The sequence below is a fragment of the Vigna unguiculata genome, unplaced genomic scaffold (genome assembly GCF_037176805.1).
Source record: "Vigna unguiculata cultivar grain cowpea cultivar isolate G323 ecotype 2 unplaced genomic scaffold, ASM3717680v1 ptg000165l, whole genome shotgun sequence".
Lineage (NCBI taxonomy): Eukaryota > Viridiplantae > Streptophyta > Magnoliopsida > Fabales > Fabaceae > Vigna > Vigna unguiculata.
The window spans coordinates 727-5,363 of NW_028196804.1; the positions used below are offsets into that span (position 1 = coordinate 727).

The 4,637-nt window shown below is 28.3% G+C and overlaps 4 non-coding genes across 4 annotated transcripts; 2 read left to right on the forward strand and 2 right to left on the reverse strand.

The window, feature by feature from the left end:
• Nucleotides 1-354: 354 nt before the first annotated feature.
• Nucleotides 355-426, reverse strand: TRNAT-GGU (transfer RNA threonine (anticodon GGU)). Its single transcript has one exon. It is a non-coding gene; the product is annotated as a tRNA-Thr (tRNA).
• Nucleotides 427-1,367: 941 nt separating this feature from the next.
• Nucleotides 1,368-1,451, forward strand: TRNAY-GUA (transfer RNA tyrosine (anticodon GUA)). The gene has a single exon. It is a non-coding gene; the product is annotated as a tRNA-Tyr (tRNA).
• A 457-nt stretch (nt 1,452-1,908) lies between these two features.
• On the forward strand, nt 1,909-1,982 carry TRNAD-GUC (transfer RNA aspartic acid (anticodon GUC)). Its single transcript has one exon. It is a non-coding gene; the product is annotated as a tRNA-Asp (tRNA).
• A 2,145-nt stretch (nt 1,983-4,127) lies between these two features.
• Nucleotides 4,128-4,198, reverse strand: TRNAC-GCA (transfer RNA cysteine (anticodon GCA)). Its single transcript has one exon. It is a non-coding gene; the product is annotated as a tRNA-Cys (tRNA).
• Between the last annotated feature and the right edge of the window lie 439 nt (nt 4,199-4,637).

Sequence of the window (4,637 nt, forward strand, 5' to 3'; positions counted from 1 at the left end):
TTGAAATTCGTATTAAGGCCCTTCTGAGTAAAGAAAAGGCATAACCTTTTTTCTTAGTTCAGAAACAAGAAGATTTCATTGGAAATATTCAGAGATTCTTAGGGAGTCTAAACGAAAAAAGTCTTAAAAAGAAAAAAAATTGTTCGAATTGAATCTTTATCAAATTTGAATATCAGAATAGTAGATATAAATATAATTCAACGGGTTAGGTCCACTTACTTTTTTTTATTTTTCCATTATTGAATTTTACACTTTTTCTTTTTTATTACAAATAGAAACTTTTTCAAAATATCAAGAATCTTTTTATTCTTCCTTCAAATAGAAAGACTATTGCTTTTGAAAAAAAAAGTAAAAAGCCCCTTATCGGATTTGAACCGATGACTTACGCCTTACCATGGCGTTACTCTACCACTGAGTTAAAAGGGCCCTTTTTCTTTCTTTCAATTTCTAAATAAGGAACTAGCATGACTAGTACATATATTTGTTACTGTGTATACTTATTCTATAAATTTATATAAATTATTTCTATAAATTTATATAAATTATATAAATTAAATGATATAAATGGGATTAGAATACATGTACATCAATATCTATTATTTGTATAATGACTCATCAAAGAACAAAAAATTGGATTTACCTAGTGAATAGAATATAGTTAAAAAAAAGAATTGATTAAGATTGGATTTGATCCATATCAAATATATTATTTCAAAATGGATTCTTGAAGTCATTCTAATCATAACACTAAATTCTTTTTATTGATACATAAATGTACTCACAAAATAAAATATTTCATCGAAACATTGATAAAATCGAATCATTGATAAAATGGATTCAATATGTTCTGTCCCTAAACCAAATTTTTATTTTTTTATTGAAAAATTCTATTTTCCAAAGTTTTTTTTCTTAGTATTAGATATAAATCTACCTATCGAATCTTAGTATTAGTAATAAATGATAGAAATGAAGTTTTAACCTCTCGTCCTTTGCAACAAACGAATCATTCCTGTGAAGAATTTTCTCTTTATTGGAACATTACTTCTTTTTTTTTCTTATTATGACTGGAATAAAAAAATTTAGAAATATAAATGATTAATAAAAAATTTCTATGGAATTATGAAAGAACGAAAAATATTTTTTTTTATCGAATCATATCATTATATTGACAATTGCAAAAAACTGTTCATACTATGAACGTAGTATAATGGCGGTCGGGCAAGTATGCCCCCATCGTCTAGTGGTTCAGGACATCTCTCTTTCAAGGAGGCAGCGGGGATTCGACTTCCCCTGGGGGTAGGGTGTTACGAAAGGAAGTTGATCAAAAATTTTCAATAAAAACTGAAATGTATTCTTCCTATTGTGCTGGGTCGATGCCCGAGCGGTTAATGGGGACGGACTGTAAATTCGTTGGCAATATGTCTACGCTGGTTCAAATCCAGCTCGGCCCAAGAATTTGCCGATCCACTATGAAATTCTATAACCCATTTATAGTTCTCTGGAAATGACTGATGTGCTATGATACGGAAGAATCAAAATATTAAACATATCTAAGGTTATTTCTTTTTTTTCTGTATTCCATATTTCTTTCCACAAATTCAAAATCTTGTTAATAATCGGTATTCATGTCAAGATCTGTAAGTAGAAAATATAAGGAAAAATTGAAAAAAAAAATATTTTTTTTTCATTGATTCAATTTTCAATCGATTTGTTAATAGAATAAGAATAAGAAACGGATTACGAGTAATTTGTGTCGATCTCACTAAAGTGGATATCGATATACATATCAATATATAAAAAAATGCGCTTTTTTCATTTACAACAAAAAGGTTCGAATCCGAAATAGAAAAAGAAAAGGTTTGACAGAAACGGTCCGTAAAAATATTTATACAGTACACCCCTTTCCCTGGGATTGTAGTTCAATTGGTCAGAGCACCGCCCTGTCAAGGCGGAAGCTGCGGGTTCGAGCCCCGTCAATCCCGTTGGATATAAATCCAAAAAAATAAAAAATAAATTCCTTTTTTGTGTATTTGTAGGGAATCAAATTGATAAACAAAATTTTATTTGGGGCCCCCCCCTGCTTTTTCATTTGTTTCGCCGAAAAAGGAAGGAAAGGGATTTTGGACTTTCATCAAGAATAAATGTTTTTTTGTTTTATTTAGTATGGATAAAAGATCTTCCTATGTTATACTATTTCATGAGTTGATTTGATAGCTCAGATTTTGTGATTCATGATATTGATCCGATTTGATATCATTGAAATCCAATTTATACCATTGTTGAAAGATTGAACATTTCTATGGGATTAAATCCCGAATTTTTTTTTTAGAAATTTAAGAGAAATAGAACATAATAAAGATTATGGAAGTAAATATTCTCGCATTTATTGCTACTGCACTGTTTATTCTAGTTCCTACTGCTTTTTTACTTATAATTTATGTAAAAACGGTAAGTAAAAGTGACTAATTTCACTGAAATATGATTTCTTCATTTTTATGAATGATTTAAAAAAATGATCGTACAATCAGCGTAATCCAGATAGTAGAAATCAATTTGATTTCTACTATCTGAGAATTGCGTCCAATTTTTTTTTTCAGATTCTTTTTACAAACAATTCCGGTATCTTAGGAAAAAAAGGGGGTAAAAAAACAGGAATGGTTATTACACGGTCCGCCATTTTCCATATATATATATATCTATATAACCAGGTTAAGCGTCAGTTCATCGAAATAGAAATTTTAAGAAAAATTTGATTGGAATAGGAATCCATTTCTTCTTCTTTTTGATTCCCTTGTTTTTCTCAAAATAGGAATATGGGAATAATGAAAATATTTGTTTGATTGAAAGAGTATTTTCAATTCCTATAAGATACATAGAATACATTACACTACTAAAATATAATAGAATCAAGATAGATTTTCTATTTGAACTCAATTAATTAGTATTAGTTTAAATGAAATATTTTCATTCAATAGTTTCGAAATTCAAAAATTCAGGTAGAAATCAACAAGGTTACTTGGATCCCTTAACTCAATTTTTAGTATCCCTATAGCCCACTTCTTCCCCATACTACGAGGGAAAGGGAAAATGAAAAAACTACCATTAAAGCAGCCCAAGCAATACTTACTATATCCATGTAAATTTTGTCTCCTATCTCTATAAATATGAAGGAACTATTTCATTATTTTTTCAAATTTTTTATTCTATTCTTTTTTTTGTATTATTCGCTAAAAATACTATACTATAATAGTGGAATTGCTATTACAGAGTCAAAAAAAGGATTCTGGGCTAACATCATTCACGAAAAACAAGAATTCATTCTATTTATTAGTTATTAGAACATCTAAAAAGTTTTTTTTGATTATTTTTAGTAAAATCATAAAACATTAAACATAAAAAAATTATAGGAAGTTATAAGTCAATGAATGTTACTACCAGGTGGGAATATTAAGATTTCTCTTTTATCATTTCCTTAAGGATTTCATAAAAAAAGAATCAAGACAGATTCATTTGCATACTTATACTCTTCTTTCTATTTGAAATAGTCCCTTAAATGTCTCCCAATTCGTTCTCTAAAATAATTAAAAAAACTTTTTTTCTTTTCTATTCGATTTTAGAATCAAAACTTTTTAATTTTATTAGAATATAGAATATGAAAATCTAAAGAATACTTTTTTTGAATATTACGAAAGCGAATTAGCTAAATTAAAGCTATTAAATAGAATTGATCTAAATAAATAATATTGATAAAATGTGGAAGCACTCATAAACTTTAAATTAGTCTGTATAGAAGGTTTTTCTTCTGCCTTTTCTCTACCTAAAAATGGACTTTCCTATCCGACTTATTCTTAATCCAATCTAATAAAAGACCCAGTCAGGAGACAGACACTACAATAGTTGTGTAGTGAACGAACTATCATTTCTAAATTTATGGATTCCTTTTCACTACTAGAATCTTTCCTTGAATTCGAGACAAAAATATTTACAACATTTTTTAAGCTACTGATGCTTATAATTTCGAATCAAACGCAATTCTCAAGACTCCTTTTCCCTCGCTTGCTTCTGTTGGAAAAAAAGTTTTCTAAAAAAACGTAATATAATCTTTCATTTACAGTTTCTTATCGATCAGGCGACACCCGGATTTGAACTGGGGAAAAAGGATTTGCAGTCCCCCGCCTTACCACTCGGCCATGCCGCCAATAAAAATATAGATATGAAGTTTTTGAGAATACTCCCCCCTTTTCTTTCTATTGAAAAATTGAAAAACAATCTTGAGACAAATCGCAACCGTTAACTATTCTTTTATGAATTATTCTTGAATATTTGAATAGAAATTTTTTTTTCTTAATGAGATCAGAAAATAAAAATTGATACATAACCAATCAATATTGCTTTTTTTTTTAACTTTGTTCATTCTAATTATAACAGCAACTTTCAATATATGTAAACCCTAGAATATCAATTTGATCTGTTACACAGATATTATCTAATCGAGTATCTTATCCATATCTATATAGATATAGAATACCAATACTATACGGTATTTTCAAGAAATTATCGTGCTTATTCTTTTTTTACAATTTTCAATAGAAAATTTGTAAAAATTCACACAACATGTTATGTGTTTGTTATCCTGA